The sequence below is a fragment of the Marmota monax genome, unplaced genomic scaffold, assembly GCF_021218885.2.
Source record: "Marmota monax isolate L192 unplaced genomic scaffold, Marmota_monax_Labrador192_F-V1.1 WCK01_AAM20220418_F8-fsc00173, whole genome shotgun sequence".
Taxonomy (NCBI): Eukaryota; Metazoa; Chordata; class Mammalia; order Rodentia; family Sciuridae; genus Marmota; species Marmota monax.
Window position 1 is genome coordinate 621,572 of NW_026694620.1, and position 20,104 is coordinate 641,675.

Here is a 20,104-nt window from a genome sequence, read left to right on the forward strand (position 1 = left end):
CCCTCTTTTTCTATTTCCTGAAGTAGCTTGAAAAGTATTGGTATTAGTTCCTCTTTAAAGGTTTTGTAAAACTTTTCTGTATACCCATCCGGTCCTGGGCTTTTCTTAGTTGATAGTCTTTTGATGGTTTCTTCTATTTCCTCAATTGATATTGGTCTGTTTAGGTTGTCTATATCCTCCTGACTCAATCTGGGCAGATCATATGACTTAAGAAATTTATGGATGCCTTCACTATCTTCTAATTTATTGGATTATAAGGATTCAAAATAATTTTTGATTATCTTCTGTATATCTGAAGTGTCTGTTGTGATATTGCCTTTTTCATCCCGTATGCTAGTAATTTGAGTTCTCTCTCTTCTTCTCTTCGCTAGCATGGCTAAGGGTCTGTCGATTTTGTTTATTTTTTCAAAGAACCAACTTTTAGTTTTGTCAATTTTTTCAATTGTTTCTTTTGTTTCGATTTCATTAATTTCAGCTCTGATTTTAATTATTTCTTGCCTTCTACTTCTTTTGCTGTTGTTTTGCTCTTCTTTTTCTAGGATTTTGAGATGACGTATGAGATCATTTATTTGTTGGTTTTTTCTTTTTTTAAGGAATGAACTCCAAGCAATGAATTTTCCTCTTAGAACTGCTTTCAATGTGTCCCATAGATTCCGATATGTTGTGTCTGGGAACGCCTCATATCTAAAGTGTAACATGGGCAAACGTGAAAAACAATATACAGGGCATGAGGTAGCCCAGCACCCAGACAGAGAATTCATACCTGGACCACAATGTAGAGTGTGGAAGTGAAAACTTGGTATAGATAGAAGCTGGGAAATAATGCATTGGCCTCTATTTCCAGTTCCCTGTGTTAAATGAATCCTCCTGAATCTGTAAGCAATTGGTGTAATTCTGAATCCTACTGCAGGACAACTACTGATCCCTTGTTACTGTTAATCTGTTGTTATGGAAAATACTTGCAGATGATTCATCTTAAGTCTGATTTCATGCCCTCTTCTCCCATCTTTTATTAGGAGCACGGGCAGCCAGCTAAGGGCCCTGTAGTCTGACAGAGGCTTCAGCTGCAATGAGGAAGGTCCTGGGGCTTACTCAGCCCAGTAGAAATCAACTTCACAATGTTCCTGTTAACTGGCTTTTCCTCTACCCCTGCATCTTCTTCCCTAGCCCTTCATTCCTCCTATCTGAGAATACTTCCAAAAATAAACTACCCCCACACAGCCCTTGCCTCAGGCTCTGCCTTTTTGAGGAATCTAAGCTAAGAACTTGCTCTTTTAAGATTCTCAGAAAAGATTTTCCCTGTGAGTGGTAGATAAGGATCCTTCTTGCGCAGTCTCTAGACTCTGGTTTCAAGTACTAATCAGCATCATAATAAATATTAATAATAGCAAAAGGAGTTATCCTGTTAGTCACCCTTATGGAAAAGGATGCCAAAGGTCAGAGAGGTTGAGACGTGCCCTAGCAGAGACCTGAGGTCCCAGTTTGCCTGAGCTCAAAATTCTTACCATATTCACAGTTACAACTTCTCCCCAAAGCAGTACAATGTCCAGGTGGAGTGTTGGAGAACAAAGTATTTTAATCTGGAACTAAAACGAAAAAATCTTATTATCATATTCTAACCCACCGAACTTGTCCTGAATATAGTACGAAGTCCAAGGGAACAAGGTCTTCATCATCATGTTGAAATTTCATATGTGGTACATCTTATATTTGCTAGCTATTGATTATGAGTGGATTATGTACAATTGCCATAGAGGACCAAAGTAGGACTATGGAAACTGTGTATACAGTGTGGTTCCCTCTGTGTGTGTGTGTGTGTGTGTGTGAGTGTGTGTCTGTGTGCGCACGTGCGCAAGAGAGAGAAAGAAAGAGAAACAAGTCTGAACCTCAAGTCCTGAAATGAAAAGCCAAATTATAATTAGATTTTGCAGCTCATTGTTTTATATCTTCAAAACTGTCATCCTTCACGTGCGGACACTTCCAGAGCTTCCTCCAGCTGCTGATTCCAAGACAGCTTCACAGTGAGTGAGATGGCACCAGAAGGGAAGTGGCTTTGCCTTGACATCATTCTGAGGTGTCACTGCCCTGACTACCTCCTTCCGTATCGTGAGGATAGCTGCCTACACATAGTGGTGGTAGGATTCTTGTTTCTTTTATTTTAAAATTTTCACTTAGATAGCCACAGTTTAAAGGCTGCCCGGGAGCTCGTCTTTGAATCAGAAACTTCAGTTTAAGTTTTCTTAAGTTCTGAATAATAGTAATAGTGGAGTTGGTCGTTGTAGCGTGAGTGGTAATCATGGTAGTAATTAGAATAAACATATGTTCATTGACCATGTATTATGTGCCAGTTATTCTACTAAATGCACTTAATGTGTTACCTCACTTAGGTTGGCTCAAAACCCTCTGTGCTAAATACTGTCATTATCACCATTTATTACAAGGCTTGTTAACTAAGGGTACAGAGGTTAACTCATCCAAAGTGACAGGGCCATCATAGGGGATAGTTAGGACCCACATCAGATGTCTCCATATCCCTAACTCTTTTTCATCCTGCAACCAGACAGAGGTTGAGCATCATCTTTTTTACCCAAAAAATTGAGTTGGCAATACTTACTTGTTCCATATAGGTGTGGCAGTTGGGGACACTTGTTTTATGGAGGGCAAGGATCCCAAGGTTTTTGACTGGAAACTGTTCCTTTGAATTCACAAGCCACATTGGAATTTTGAACCATCATTTTTAACATCCAAAAATGCCAACATAAGACACATATGAAGCGAGGTAGATTATGTTCAAATTAATAACCTCCTAGCTCTTTTAGATGACAATTTCATTTTCTAATATGGCATCAATTGCCTTCTCATGAAGCAAGCTCATAAAAAATCTTCTTGAGATTTTAAAAATGATAATAAGTTGTGGACCTATGCTTTATATCTAAGGTCAGTACCCAGAGTGACTTTTAGAGGTGAAACACTTCCTTAAATCCATTTGACTCAATGGGACTTGGAACTTAAATACATATAGAAGTTTCTAATTTATAAGTTAAGCTAATATGATGGTTAAATTTATGTGTCAATTCTATGGGTTATTAGGTTTCCAGATTTTTTTTTGGTTAAGCATCATTCTGGGTGTGTATGTGAGGATGTTTCTGGATGAGATTAATATTTGTACCAGTAAACAAGGAACAGTCGTGCAACCCTGGAATCCCAGTGGCTTTGGAGGCTGAGGCAGGAGGATTTTGATTTCAAAGCCAGCCTTGGCATCTTAGCAAGGCCCTAAGCAACTCAGTGAGACTGTCTCTAAATAAAACATAAAAAAGGCTGGTGATATTGCTCACTGGTTAAGTGCCTCTGGGTTCAACACCTAGTACCAAAACAAACACACAAACAAATAAGTTTGTCCTAGTAGATCCAGTAAAGCAGATTGTCCTCCCCAGTGTGGGTGGGCCTCTTCCAAATCCAGGGAAGGTCTGAATAAAACAGAAGAGTGCTGTGCCCAACTGTCTTGGAGCTTGGACATCAGTCCTCCCTGCCTCTGGACTTGGACTGGACTTGTCCCATGAGCTCTCCTGCTTCTAAAGCCTTCAGAATCACACTAGAACATCACGATTGACACTCCTGCGTCTCCAGCAGGCAGATGGCAACTCCTGGACTTCTCAGAGTCCATAACTCCATCAGCCAATTCCTTGGAAAAGTTTTTATGTGTAATATCTTTTATGTTGTTCGTATTTATTATTATTTTTTTCTGGATACTAAGGACTTAACCCAGGTATTCTTAATCTCTAAGACACATCCTCAAGCCATTTAAAAACTATATTTTATTTAGAGACAGGGTCTCGCTGAGTTACTTAGGAAGGCCTTGCTAAGTAGCTGAGGCTGGCTGTGAAACTGCATCATCCTGCCTCGGCCTCCTGAGCCACTGGGATTACAAGCATGGACCACCACACGTAGATGACAACCTCCTACTTATTCTGTTTCTCTAGAGATTCCAGATTACATACTATGCCCTCCCTCCCTCCCTTCCTTCTTTCCTTCCTTCCTTCCTTCTTTCTTTTCTTTCTTCCTTTTGTAGCAGTGCCAGGGATCAAACGTAGAACCTTATACACACTAAGCAAGCACTCTACCACTGACCTAAACCCACAGCCCATTTATTTTATTTTGAGACAGGTTCTTGTCCCATTGCCCAGGCTGACCTTGAACGTGTAATCCTTCTGCTTCAGTCACCAGAGTAGTTGGGTGACTGGAGGGACCACTGCACCTGGCTTCCATTTTTGAAATTATGATATAGTTCAAAAGTATAAAAAGAGGCATTCTGCATGTGTCACGGGATGCATGGAATGCTCAGCAAAGCCTTGGGGATTCTTGACAACGTGCATCACCCTACTGCAATTATGGTAAAATGACAGACTACTCCAACTGTGGGACATTTGACAAAATATCTGATCATTGTCAGGTCATAAAGGTGAGGGAGACTGAGGTCCTGTTGCAGACTGCAGGCGACTCGTGGGAAAGTACATTTAAGTGCAACTTGTGTTTCTAGTGAGATCATAGAGTAGGAAAGGACATTAGTGGAAGAACTGGGGTAATTCCAGTAACCACCTGGAAAGCCAATTTGAATTATACCATGATTTTTTTTTCTTGGTCTTATAGGAAATGGTCCATGTTACACCAGTTACAAGGATTATATATATATTCGTCTTTTTCTAAGACTAAGAAAGTATGAAGGACATAGATTTTAACAATTGCATGGTCAAGATGAAGAGTTTCTCACATGGTTAATTTTAAGTTCAGTTTCTGAGAAAACATACATTGTTAAGATATTAAATAATGTTTATATAATAGTTAAATATTTTGATCATCCCATAATTATTGAATTATATATATATATATATATATATATATATATATTTTTTTTTTTTTGCAGTGTGACCCCAGTGCCTTGTGCATACTAAGCTCATGTTATATGACTGAGCTATATTCACACTTTTGAATTATTTAAATGCCAATAATTATACTTGCAGTATTTAATATTAATATTCCTATAAATCATATGTAAGTAAATAAATCTATTTTGAAAGGAATGGAATTTAGGATGGGGGTTATATCTAATAATCTACTTTTTTAATAGTTGTATATATAAAACTCTCAGGTCAAAAATCTTTGTAAATGGATATACATGGGAAACACAACCTATTCATTTATTCTTCAGTCTGAATGAAAGTTGGGACACTCTGGCTATGTGTTAGTCAGCTTTTCACCACTCTGACCAAAATACCTGACACAAACAATTTCAAGGAACAATGATTTACTTTGGCTAACAGCCTTGGTGACTTCAGCCTGTGGTTGGTGGACTCCATTGCTGTGGCCAGACATGAGGCAGAACATCATGGTGGAAGGGTATGGCAGAGGAAAGTTCTCATCTCATGGCATACAGGAAACAGGGAGAGAAAGGAAGAGATAGGAGACAAGATTCTGTTCCCCGGGGTAGACCCCCAGTTACCTACTTCCTCCAACCATATTGCACCTGCCTACAGTTCCTACCGCCAGTCACTAATTGACTTCACTACCAATGGAATTAATCCATCAGATTCATCCACAGATGAGATCAGAGCCCTCAGGATCCAATCACTTTCCCAAAGCCCCATCTCTGACCATTGCTGCTCTAACAGATCATAAGTTCAATTCTTATAAAACAGAGCTCTGAACAAATGCTAATTTTCTTCTGTTAAAAATAAAATTGAGATTCAGTAAAAACTGCTTCACCATAAGTTCCATCTCTCGTTTTAAACACACCAGGTTATGCATGTTCACTCTTTTCCTCCCACTCACCTCATTCCCCTTCTCTCTCCTTTTGAACTGCTGACCCGAGTTGGTAGCCAAATACAATAATGCTGTGTTTGATCCCCTGGAAACCCATAAAATTACAAACCAGCAACCACCAGGGTGTTGGCAGAATTTCTGTGGCAACAACCAGTCTGGTGCTTTTTTTCTTTTCTTTTTAAATAAAGCAGCATTGCAATTATTGATACATTAGTAAGGAAGGTAACACCTGCCTTGTTCCTGCCCCCTCCTAAATCTTCTAGCTACTTGAGCTAGGGAGAAAGAACTGACCTATCAGAATACTAACTAATGCCCTCTCTCTTTTTAACTTTCGCTATTTAAAACTGCCTCCCTTTTTCGTTTTTAAATTCAATCTTTTTTTTAAGCACTGATGGAATTTTACAGGTCCGTGCCAAATACGAACATATAAATAAAACATACCTCTACTTGCCTTCAAAAGATTAAATAAAATCTAATGGCAACTCTAAGTGGAGAATAGGGACTTTCTTCTCACTGCAACAGGAATATTTAATTCATCACATAGCTGGACTGAAATGAATAAAAGGGAATTTATCCAGGTTCCAGAAATAAAGAGACAACTGAAGTTAGAAAAATAAGCTTATACACTGATGCCCTTGAAAATAGAAACCAAGATCATGGCTAGGTCATAAAGACTAAGGGTTGATGTTTTAATTCATCTATGGGGATGGAAAAGATCGCATGGAGCTGACTTTAGCTTGAGAACCATAAGTGAGACCTTTATATAAGGATAGAATTAGTCTATCTTTGACCCTCTCAATTAAAGGAGGGCTAAATAAAACCCACTTTATTGTCTACAAATGTGTCAATAAGAATGCACATCTCTGCCCGTGCTTCTCTAAATGTGAGGAGACAAAGAAGTCTTCCATTAGAAAAGAAACACCCAAACTAGCACCTTATATGGTCGGGGCCAAAGTTTATCTTACCCACACGGTACTGGTATCCCCCACACTGAGAAATCAATGTGAAAGCAGGTCACAAGCCCTTGAGAGTCCTGCTAACGAGGACCCCACAATCAACAACGGCAGACTGCACAAGGAACTGATCCCCACGGTTGGATCAACAGGAGGATATGTGTGCAAGAGTTGAAATAATAGTCATGTAAAGTCTATGATATAAATAAAGTCTATGATATAAATAAATATGATATAAAAATTAAGGACATGAGATAAAAATTGAAACATGAGGGGAAAGTAGATTTGGGGAGCAAAGGGGAAAGCCCAGGGTTAAAATGTTATCAAAGAAAGAAAAGAGGTCATTGTGAAGATTAAATTGGTATTGAAATGAGAATGGTAATCTGGAAAATCAAATTTAAGAAACTAAAAAATAAATACACATTAAGTAGAAAGAGGAAAGTATTAAATGTAGGGGTGGATTCAATGAAATAGAGGAGAATTGACACAGCCAAAATATGGTTTTTTTAAGGACATGAAATAAAAATTGAAACACGAGGGGAAAGTAGATTTGGGGAGCAAAGGGGGAGAACCAGGGTTAAAATATGTTATCAAAGAAAGAAAAGAGGTCACATATATATATGAGATATATATATATCACACCCTGGAAACATACCTTAAATGGTCTGCTGGGGCCATATCACCCATCTACAGGAGTTGGAAATATACCCTCCATGCCATCATTAAAACTATGTTTTATCACAGTTCTCTCAGGACACCCCTCCCTCATGTCTAACACCCCAGCCTTGCAAAACCATAACCACCAGCATCAACTAAATATATATTTGTTGCCCAGGATCCTATTCCCTCTACTTAACAACACATTGCTTCTTTTTACTACCAACCAAATACTAATCCATGCTGTCATTTCCTGTTCGAATTTCTCCTTCAGGAAAGCTTCCAAACCAAGAAAGAAGTCCTTTTATTGTTCTTCTAGAAGCATCGCTCCTTCAGCACTTAAATGTTTCTTTACTATTAACATTGAAGATCAAACTCATGGAGATATTTTCGTGAAGGGAGGTCTACAGAATTTTATTTTGGGAAAGAGAAGGGAAGTAATATCTGTTTTACCTTTTCTAGACAAGTCACTATGTTAGATGATTTACATACTTGAACATACTCAATTCTAACAGTAACAGTTTTCAGACAATGTTGGTTTCAGATAGTTAACTGAATCAATTAGATTAAATTTGGTCACAAGTTAACGGAAAATACAATAGTGGCTTAAGCTATCATGGTGGACTCAAGGTCTTTGAATCTTGTTGCTCTGTCATTCTCTACACCATGGTCCACGATGATTATCCCAACTCCCAAAGGAAGGAGAATAGAAGGAAGAAAGAATTTATCCCCTCCTTCTCAGAACTTACATCACTATTCTCACTTGTGTACCTCTGGCTAGAACTTTGTTATTAGCATACTAACTGCAAGAGAATCTTGGAAAGATCCTTGTTACTCCAAATATTCATAAGCCTATTAGAACTTGGAGGATTACTACATGCCTTGGTCTGGTGCAGTACAAATGCCTCAAACCTTTGTTCCTTGGTGTCCCTGACCAGGCTTGTTCACTCCTAGTAATCCCAGTTTGTCAAGCCCATCCTAATTTCTCTTGAAGAGTAAATACTTATTTTTATCAACTTGGTTCATATCCCTTTATACTTAGCACATGAAAATATTCATGGGGTCAGAGATGAGAAAAACCCAAACTGTTTGATGTCTAAAACACTCGGAATTAATTTTGCAACCAGTTTTCATCTTATCTAAAGTATTAAATCCCTCTCTGCTAATGTTTTAGGTTCATGTTTATTTGATGTCACAAAATTAGAAGGATCTAGCACCTTTTTAAAGCCTACAATTGACTTCCTCTAGAATGAGAGAAACTGGTAGTTGGCTAAGAAACCCATGCTAAACTTAAGTAATTGATCTTTTATTAAGAAACTTTTATCGTTCTTGGATTCCTTACAACCAAGTAGACTAGTAAGATGCTCATGATTCTTATTTATGTTGTTCCAAACCACTACTTGGAAAAAAAAATCGAAGTCATGAAGCTAAATCTGATTAAAACTTTCTCAAACCAGGAAATTTCACCAAGAGCCTGAAAACCAATGTTTCATCTCAAATTTGGAGCCTCTTGAAATTCTTGCAGAAAATGTGTTAGAAAGACCAGTTTTATCAGTGTCAACACAAGAAAATTTAGATTTGCTTTAGATTTGCTCCCAGACGTGAATGGACCCCTACACAAATGGACTTTGAATGAGGACAATGTGGACCATGGGGCCAACGATCTTGTTTGGGTGTTTGAGTTACTGAGGATGAGCTGCCTGGAAAGGACAACAGAATGGATGAGTAACTTTAGGCTGTCTGCCCATTGGCTGGCTTACTCCCAGGATGACCTACAGGGAAAGTGTCTACAGGACATATGGGAGATAGTTCTAAAAAAAAAAAAAAGACCCTCATGAAGTGAGTTAACATTCAGACATTAGTCTCAACATTTCATCTGGTTAGTACTAAGATTTTTGAACAATTCTCTAGGCTATCACAATAGGAACAATTCTTCATAGAGTGGCTACCCCGGTGGTAGACAGGGGTAATGTACCCCTAGCAAGGTCCATGTCTAAACGCCAAGAAGCAGTAGATACGTTACATTACCTGGCAAAGGGGATTTTAGATAGCAGATAGAATTAAGGTTTCTAATTAGCTAATCACCCTGGATAAACCAAGTGTGTTTGTATCACAAAATGTGTTTGTAATCAACTGTAATCACAGTATTCCTAAGTGTGGAGGAGGAGGGCAGAGGGATTGGTATCAGAGTGACATAATGAGGAACTAATGGGCCACTGCTGGCTTTGAATATAGAAGGGGGGGGGGGGGTGGTGAACCAGGGAGCACACAGGCCTCTAGAAATGGAAAGGTTTGATTTAGTTCATTAAAACCCAGTTTGGACTTCTGACCTCCCGAACTGTGAGTTAATACATTTACGGTATATTTAGCCACTAAGTTGGTGATCATGTGTTATAGAAGCCACAAGAAATTATGACGTTGCCTTAGTATTTCTATCAACTCCTGAACACACTCTTGTGTAAAACAGAAAGATTACGTCTTGTTACTGCAAAGTTCTAGAGAATTTCCAACTCCAAAACATGTAGTTTTGCCTAGTTATAGAATTGCTAACTGCTCATTCTTTCAGAGTTTGTTCAAAAAAGATCAGTCTCATCTTACTTAGTGTTTGAGGAGCTGATCAGTACCCCTTCTCATTTCCATGTATTGTTTTCAAATGAACAAATTAGTTTTTGTGACCTAACACTTTATACCTGAAGGAAAATATCAACCAGTTCCCCAAATTTCAACAGGCACAGTGTATTAGATCATCAAATTAATACTGGTTTTTTTTTTCTCTTTTTTTAGATAGTGCCTTTTGATGCTTCCATAACCATCTTTAATCCCTAGTTTAAATTCAGCCCAATTTGGAAATTTTCTAAAGGGGACTTTAGATAGCAGATAGAATTAATGTTTCTAATTAGCTAATTATCCTGGATAAACCAAGTGTGTTTGTAATCACAAAGTGTGTTTGTAATCAACTGTAATGTAAATGAACAAGTCCAAGGTGAAGATCTGCAACTACTGAATGCTACATATACCAAAGTAAAGCTCTTGGGTAGAGGTTGAATTCTACACAGTTAAGCTGAAGAATCCCCAGTGCCTGGAAAAATATTAGGAACATGGTGGACACTGAACACATATTTACTGAGGCAGTAAGTGATCTAACCCTTCTTTCCTGAGACTTGGTAATTGATGCGTCTTCAATGAGTGCACATGGCAAAGCAATTGGAGGTACTTAGAGCATGTGCCATGGACAAGAGTGACATGGACCAGTGCATATAAAAATGCCCCATCAAATTTAGTGTCTCTCAGACAGATGGACTTAACAACAAAGCAGACCTATGGTTGCTCTGCTCTTCCTATCACCAACCTCTCTTCAGGAGTCACTGAAATGAGTATTTACCTTATTTGTAGCTATTTTACAGGATTTCAACTCAAGTTGTAAAGAAATATTGTGGAAGAAATCTATAGTATTTTCTTCTATATTTTTATTTTAAAATTTGCAAACACTAAAAGACTCTCTGTGGTGTGCAGTTCTATGGAATGTGTTGCAAACTGTTTCAGCCCTCCCCGATCCCCCCACTGCTGCCCCTTTGTAGTTAACTCCCCTCCCCCACATAACTCCAGGCAACCACTGATCTCTTCCCTTTTAATTTGCCTTTTCCAGAATGTCATATAAATTGATTCATACAGTACAAATGTCGCCTTTGGGATCTGGCTTCTTTCACTTAGCAAAATGCATTTGGGATTCATCCCTGTTATTTAGTGAATCAATTTAATTGCATGGTTGTTTGATGGTTTGTTTATTCATTCAACAATTGAAAAGCATCTGAATTGTTTCCAAGTTTGGGCACATTTGAATACATTTATTACAACCATTCATACATAGGTTTCTATGTGACCCTAAATTTTCTGTTTTCTTCAATAATTACCAAGGAATAAAACTGTTAGGTCATATGGCAAGTGTATGCTTGACTCTAGTAAGAAACTGACAGACTGTTTCTCAAGATGACGACCATTCTGCATTCCCATGAGTAGAATGTGACACCTCCTTATTGCTTCAGGTCCTCACCATCCATTGGTATCCTCAGTGTTTGTTTTGACTGTTCTAATTGGTGGATCATGATCAGGGTGTTTCTGTAGAGCATGCCAAAGGAAAGTGATTGAGCTGGTTCTCAGATTCCCTGCAAGATCAGACAGGCTTAAGTTCTAAAAGAAAGCAAATCTCAATGGTATAACTCAAGTGTCCACTTATTGCTTTATCATAATGGTTGCAGCTTTATCCTAAACATGTTTCCAGGATCTGGGCCTTTATAAACATTCTTTAAGTGTCAGGTTCAAAGAGCACTTAACTAATCCCCAAGGTCAAGGGTGTGATTCTTTAATGGTCAAGGACTGTACTTAGAGAGGTGGCACTCACTCCCTGGTGCAGCCTGAATTCCCTGTACTCAAGTCACAATTTGCAAACATATTTATGGATGTGTGTCTGTGTGTGTGTGTGTGTATGTGTGTTTGTTTTGTTTTTTTGTTTTTGCAGTCAGAACTAGGGATTGAAGCCAGAGGCACTCTAAACTGAGGTACATCCCATCCCCTACCTCCTCCCAGCCCTTTTTAATTTTTTTGGCATTAGGGATTGAACCCGGAAGCTCTTAACTACTGAGCCAGCCCTTCTCATGTTTACTTTGAGACAGGTTCTCCTTAAGATGCTTAGGGCCTCACTAAGTTGTCAAGGCTGACTTTGAACTCAGGCTCCTTCTGTCTCAGCCTTCCAAGTCCCTGGGATTACAGGCATGTGTCACTGTGCGGGCCACCTCAAATGTAACATATTTAGGATCCGAGACAAGCATCTGCCAATCATTGATGAGAAAATTTGTTCATTATTTACAAAAAAACAAATTCCAAGCATTCTTTCTATTCACAGTGGTATCTTCTTAATACATGAAGAGAAGCAATATTCAGAAGGCGAATAAGAAAGACTCTAAGAAAATGGAGAACTTTTGAAGAGCCAAATATGATCACAGGATATTTAGGGCATTTAAATCTCCATCTAACACAATTCACTTAATACTACCCAGTCCATGCCACATGAATTACCCTTCTGTTCTTTTTCTTATGAGACTTATCTCAATTAAGTCTTTTTTTTCTCCTAGCTTTGAACTTTTAAGGCAAAAGAGAAAGATAAAAATCTGTGGGTTACTTTTGTAACAAGTTATGTTCTTTCTCAATGAAATTTCCATGACATATGTTTAGGAAAATCTCAAAATATACCAAAATGAGATAATGATGGGGTTTTATATTCATCAAAGGTTGCCATACCCCCATGCACAAATAAGCTAACTCCGCATTGCACGGAAGGACACTTTTGTGTGCCCAGAGGCACAGTCAGTGAAAGGAACTGGTTCTAATGAAAAAGTTGTCTGTGATTCCTCATGGACCTTGGCCTTTTTTGATATTTCTATCAATTTCATTTCCCTTTTGTTTTTGATATTTTCTTTCCTTAACCAGTTCTGCTGAGAGGTTGGACCTGAAAACACATTTTAAGACTATTTTTAATGATAAGGACTTTTCAGAGGAGGATTCTCATAATTCAAAAAGGTGAATTGTTGTAGAGCCTATCACCAGAGTCAGAATGTGCTGAGACACTTTTTAAGAGTCAAACAGGCTGGGGATATAGCTTGGTGATAGTGCACTTGCTTAGCATTTATGGGGTCCTGGCTTCCATTCCCAGCACAGCAAAAAGTAAATAAATAAATAATTTGAAAATTCTTAAAAGTCCTAAGCCTAACACTCTTGGAATCAAAGAATTTTGATCAAATATGTACTTTGCAATCTAAATGCTTTCAAATACTACTTAATGGGTTTCTTTGTAGTCTAATGATCTATAGATCTATAATTATAAGAGTAAGATTATCAAGAAATATAAATAAACCCATTTCCATTTGTATGAGCACCATTGCAAGTGCAAGAAATTTTTATTTTAAACTTAAGATCTCCAGAAATACAAGTAGTACTGGCCATTGGTAACATTTTGAAACATGTCTATGCATTAGTTAGTTACCTCTTAACTGTACTTTCACTATTGTTGTTTCGGTTACCCATGATCAACCATGGCTCCAAAATATTACAAAGGAAAATTCCAGAAATATACAATTCACAAATTTTTAATCATAGGCCATTTTGAGTAATGTGATAAAATCTCAGGTCATCCTGCCCTTTATCCAATGTGTCCATATAGTTTATACTACCTACCCACCAGCCACTCAAAAATTGGTTATCAGATTAAATTCCATGGAATTTCACTGGCTATGTTCAAATCACTCTCTATTTTACTTCATAAAGTCCTCAATGCAGATGAATAACGATGCTGGTAATTCAATATTGTCAAATAGAAGCCATAAAGTACTTCCTTTAAGTGAAAAATTTGAAAATTGGTGAGTTAATAAGGAAAGAAAATATTTGTGTAACGAGGTTGCAAAATAAACAATAAAAACACATCTTTTGTCCAGGGAATTGTAAAGAAAGGAGGAGAAATTTGTACTGGTTTTCCTGTCACATTTAAAAATAACAAAGTTTTGGCCATAGTGTGTCAAGTGCTAAATTAAGACAAGAAGACATTAAATGTGTGTATGTATGTCTGTATAGAAAAACATACTGTATATCAGGGTTCGGTGTTATCTAGAGCTTCAAGCGTGAATCAGATGTCTAGGAATAAGAGGACAACTGTGTTTCTCTCCCCTCTACGATGAGACTATATCTAACAGTAAGTGCAGATTATATTATGACCAATTCCTTCTAAGAATGAAGTTCATTTTTAATGTCTTTCCACATTGTCAGTGAGGGTGTTCCCCAGGCACAGCTCTGTGTTTCTTTCTTTAATCCTCTGGGTGTTCTCATTTGCTCCTCATACTCCCTGTTCTCTTCCATTCTGGTGCTAATACATCTAAATCTATGACTCAAGCAGGACATTTCCTTTTTATTCTTCCTTGAATGCCCAACAGTTTTATGAACTTTTGTGCCACTGTGATCAAAAGGCCTGAAAAGAACAATTTTAGAGGGTGAAAAGTTTATCTGGGGCTCATGATTTCACAAATCTCAGTTGACAGACAGCCAACCCCATTGCTCTGGGCCCAAGATGAGACAGAAGATAATGCCACAAATATATATCCCAAAGGCATATCCCCAGTGACCTCTGTTCTCCAGCCACACCCTACCTGCCCACACTTACCACCCAGTTAATGCATGTCCATGGATTAATGCACTGATTAGGTGACACCTCTCATATCCTAATTATTTGGCTTCTGAATGTTCTTGCATTGTTTTACACATGAGCTTTTGGGGGACACCACATGTCCAAACCATAACACTGATTTCTATTGAGGCCACAGATCTGGGTGTCCCTAGAGCACCACCGATACTTACAAAAGTGAACTCTCTACCACCTGCCTAAACTTAACAGTGTCTCCTTGTGATTTACTTCTACCTGTTAGTGGTGTCCCATGGTTCCAGATTTTCTTACCCAATCTTAGAATTCTGATTTAATAGGTTAGGGGAATACCCAAGAATCTATCCTTTCAACAAATTTACCTAAGTTATTCTCATACAGAGAGTTTAGGGAACAAAAACCTTTGAAAATCGAGGTAAAGATAAGAGATCATATCAAGTTTTCCCAGATGTCTTTTGTGGGGACACAGGGACTCAGAAACCCAGGGCCTATGTTTTGGATTCCCCTCCCAATATCTATACCCAGAAAATAGTGTCTTTATGCTAGATTTAATACTTACTTTCTGGATACCGAATATCATCATGTAATAGTTCATATATTAATTAGTTTAGGTTTTTAAGAGCCCAATTAAGTAAGGGCTCATCAATCTACTCACATTCAATCCATCCTGTGGCTGCTAGACAAGTTTGATTAAAATTCTATTTTAATGGCTATTTTCTATTCAGAAAAAAAAAAATAGTCAGGCTGGGGTTGTGGCTCGCTCGGTGGTAGAGCACTTCCCTAGCATGTGTGAGGCCCTGGGTTCAATTCTCAGCACCACATAAAAATAAATAAATAAATAAAAGATATTGTTTCTATCTGCAAATATATAATTAATATAATATATATAAAATACTTTTAAAAATCCAATGGTTCCATTTACATTAAGTCCAAAGTCCTAAGTATTCTACCCAAGGTTCAATGTCGATTCATCTGTACTTTTTCAAGGTTTCTATCTTACTATTTTCTTACCTGAATACATCTTACACAACAGCTAAGAGTTTGCTTTTCAACTCTTAGAAGGCCTTGCCCGGGCTGCCAGGACTGTGTGTATGTTTTCCACCTATAATTACTGTCCAACTAATTCACCTATTGAATTTTAATTTATCCCTTCAGAATTTGTTCACCACTTTGACATGCATCAGTATAAAACAGAATAAGTTAAAAATTCAGATTTTCTTACCTAACCTTAGAATTCTGATTTAATAGGTTAGGGGAATACCCAAGAATCTATCCTTTCAACAAATTTGCCTAAGTTATTCCTCATACACAGAGTTTAGGGAACAAAAACCTTTGAAAAACAAGGTAAAGGCCCAAGATAAAAGATCATATCAAGTTTTCCCAGATGTCTTTTGTTGAAGGTTATTATTTCACTTTCATTGGAATTCATTTTATGGTTTGTATCTGAAATGTTCCCCCCAAAAGCTGATGTTTTGAAAGTGTGATCCCCAATACAATAAGCCTCAGAAGTAGGACTCTTAGGCAATGACTGGATTGTGAGAGCTTTGATCTCATCAGTGGGTTAATTCATCTAATGGATTAATCCATTCACAACAGAATAGACTTCTTGGAAGTAGGAGTCTAGTCGGAAGAAGTAGGTCACTAGGGGCATGCCCTGGAAAGGGTTCATCTTTTCTCTAACCTACCTCTCTCTCTCTCTCTCTCTCTCTCTCTCTCTCTCTCTCTCTCTCTCTCTCCTCCCTGGCTGCCATGAATTGAGCAGGGTTCCTCTACCACATACTTCTGCCATGATTTGCCTTGGAGCCTACTGACTACGGACTGAACCTCTGAAACCATGAGCTCAAATAAACCTTTTCTTCTCTTAAGATTTTCCTGCCTGGTATTTTCGTTGAGTGACAAAAAGCTGGCTAGCGTGGAAAACAAGCATTTTAATCATATTTGAGAAGGAGTATATTCACTCTCAGACAGCAGCCTGGTTTAGCATTTTGATTCTATCACTGTCTAGCTCTGTGGTCTTGGGCAAACCATGTAATGTCTGTGCACATTTTCTAACATATAGAATACAGCAATAACAGAGGCCACCAAATCACATTCTTTTATCCTATAAGAAGTACTTGGGACAGAATCTAGTGCAGAGAAAATATTATATATTAGTTATTATTATGTTAGAGTCTGTAAACAAGTCAGGATGGCGCCTGGCATTTTGCCAGAGGGAGTGGTTTGTGAAGTAATGCCAGCGAGCCATTAAGTGTGGAGATTCATTATTGGTTGACTGATGTATCTAGTTTATGCTAATTAAGATAAGCTGTGTGGAATGTATATATACCGCTCCTGTCCTACAATAAACGGCTCCTACTCCTGTTGTATCAATGTACACAAGTTGTTCGTCATCCCCCGGTTATTTTGCTGCCTCCGGACTGCGGCATTATTACATGTCTATTTTTTGTTTTGTTTTATAAGTACCAGAAATTGAACCCAGGGCTCTGAGTCACATCCCTGGGTCTATTTTATTTTCATTTTGTGGCAGGGTCTCACTAAGTTGCTTATAGCCACTAAGTTGCTTAGGGCCTCAAAGTTTCCAAGGCTGGCCTTGGACTTCCTATCCTCCTACTTCATCCTCCTGGATGGATGGGATTACAGACATGTGCCACCAAGCCTGGCATTATTGTATGACTTATCATGGTTCCTAGACAAAATTACTTTCTAAAGCTTCGGAGTTTCATCCTGGTTTGCCTGTTTACCTTCTGTTAAGCATCTCGCTTATTGGTGAACATGGCCTTTCTCTTTACTAGATTATAAATTCTTTAAAAATAATGATCGTGCTTTCAGAGTAAGCACTTTGGTAACTCTGCTATATATTACCACACTTAACTATCTGAATAGAGCAAATGTGCAATAAATATTTTGAGATGATTGATTTGAAAGCTTAGTGAAAATGGGCCACTGGGCTTACCTGTATTATTGGCAAATTCAAATCAAAGTATGCATTAGAGAATCTTAAAACTCTAAGGATCACAGTGGTTTGGAAAGAAAAGAAAAACATTTACTTTTTGACATTGACTTTTCAGAAGATGAAAATGAAACTCAGCAATAAAGATATCAAGAATCTACAGTCAGTTGGCAACAGAGATGGATCTGGAACAGGACTATGGACTATGGGCCCAAAACTTATCTAGAGTACTTTCTCCATGGCTGCCACCGCATCACTACCCGTGACTTCCAACCAGGGTTCAAATATAGGAAAAACCAATGAGCAAATGGTCTCTGAAATTGTTCATAAACAAAGTGTGCTGTGTGCGCACACGGCTCTGAATAATTAATTGTGTTCTGGTACAGGTAAACGGACACACGGTTTTCTATAAAATGTCTTTGTGTTAGACAGCTTTGCGCTACTGTAACAAAATGCCCAGGACAATCAACTTAATGAAAGACAAGGTTTATTTTGGCTCCTGGTTTCTGGGTTTTCAGTCCATACTCAGCTGGTCCTGCTGCTTTGGGCCTGTGGCAGCACAGCACATCATGAAGGGAGTGTGTGGCAAAGAGGTATGTTCATCTCAAGGCATTCCAGAAGCAGAGAGAAATAGGGAAAGGGGCCAGGTCCCAATCTCTCCTACCTGGGTCTACTCATAATGACCTAACTTTCTCCCACTGGGCCCAACCTCCTAAAAGTTCCACCGCCTCCCAGGGGCAGCACAGCCTAGGCACCAAGCCTTAACATGTGGGCCCTTGAGCATAATCACCTGAACCACAGCATCCTTCATGGAAAAGCACATAAAGCCAAGCACACAAAATACAACTTAATACTAAGAATGCCTGTCATGGCACCCGATCCAAGACCTTCCTCCCTCAAAACTCTGATTTCTTTGCCCACAGAGGAGCAGAATTCTAATGTTGGCATGCTGGGCCTCATGTTTCCAGTAGCACAGGAAGAAGACCCAGGGAGAGGAACTCCAGGACCCATGAGCTGGCAAACAAACAAACACAATGACTCTATGTCTAGAAATGGGTTTCAGACTCCAGAATCCTCGATCCTTCCAGGATCTCTCATGTCTGTAATGTCACAACTAATAAGGGAAATAGATGGAGACAAAATCCAGAAGTCTGGCAGCTGCTTATTTCCTATTCGAAACCATGATAATTCATATCTGTGTGATTAATTTAGCAAATGTTCGAGAGATCACAGTGATATTGCATCGATCAGACACCCATGAGCAAATATTGATACCAGAACACAATGAGATAGTCATAGAAACCAGCCATCCTGAGACTTCTACATCATTGACTTCATCCCACATAATTTCCCAATTTTCATCCACATGCAATGTTGGATATCCTGCCAACTATCTTTTTAATTATCCTTAAAAGTCAAACCTTTTTGTGCTTCCTTGTGTGTTTATTTCGTAATGTGATGTCGTTTTAGATTTTCTTGATAGAATGCTTATTTTTAAGAGATCCTAGCTTTACTCCACGTTCATACTCTATTTGTCATTTTCTAACATGTTGTAGTGATTCTCCTTTAGGAATATAACCTTTGCTTTGCATTGTCACTTCTTCCCCCACAACTGTGGGTTGTGACATTCAATACAGAAACCAACGCTGGAATCCTATTACAAATATGCCTCTCTTGCCTTTTATTGATTTATTTCTCCAGACCTGTCTTCTGGCTAAGATTCAGAGGGAAAGCAGAAACCTTATGCTCTTCTCCATTCTGGAACAAGAAATATTTATAGTCTTGGACCTCTAGGGAGAAGACTCCAGGGAAGCCTTCTTATGAGAACTGCAGAAGACAGAGGAAACCCCTCAGGACTTTTGGAATATCGAGTGGCCACACTTCCAGGCAAAAGGTCAGTTCTTTTCCTCATTCATTCCATGCTAATTATTTTTTATTATCCCTTATGCACAAACCTCCAAGCTCATATACCTGGAAATTCTTTGTGTGATCTAGTTGTCAGGGTTCCAGCAAGGGAAAAAAAAAAAAAAAAAGCACATTCAATTTACCGATTTAATAAAGGAGCTATCGGAAAGTTATGAGATGGGTTCAGAGAAATTGCAAAACAAAACAAAACAAAAAAACAGGATAGTGGGCCAGGACGAGTAATGTCCACATTGTCTTTATCCCTGGGCGGAAGTAGACAAGGGGGGAGCAGTAACGGAAAGCATACAGGGAGCTTGCCGGGAGAAGAGGACAGTGTTCAGAGGAGACATAGGCAGACCCAGCGGACCTCCAAAAGGAGGAAATGGGATTTGGATGAGGTGACCTCCCTCTTCTCCTCCCTTCCATTGTGGCCCCCTATTGACTGAACGCAAATGGACCACAGGGGGCTTGGTAGCATGTTCAGGTGGGTCTTCCAGACACAGAGTAAGAAGAAAACTGTCGGACAGTAGATGTAGAAAGGTTATCACAAGAGACCTAGCTGGGGTGACAAAACTCACTGTGACTGCTCCCACTGAAACCAAAGGAAACTTCATCTTATTT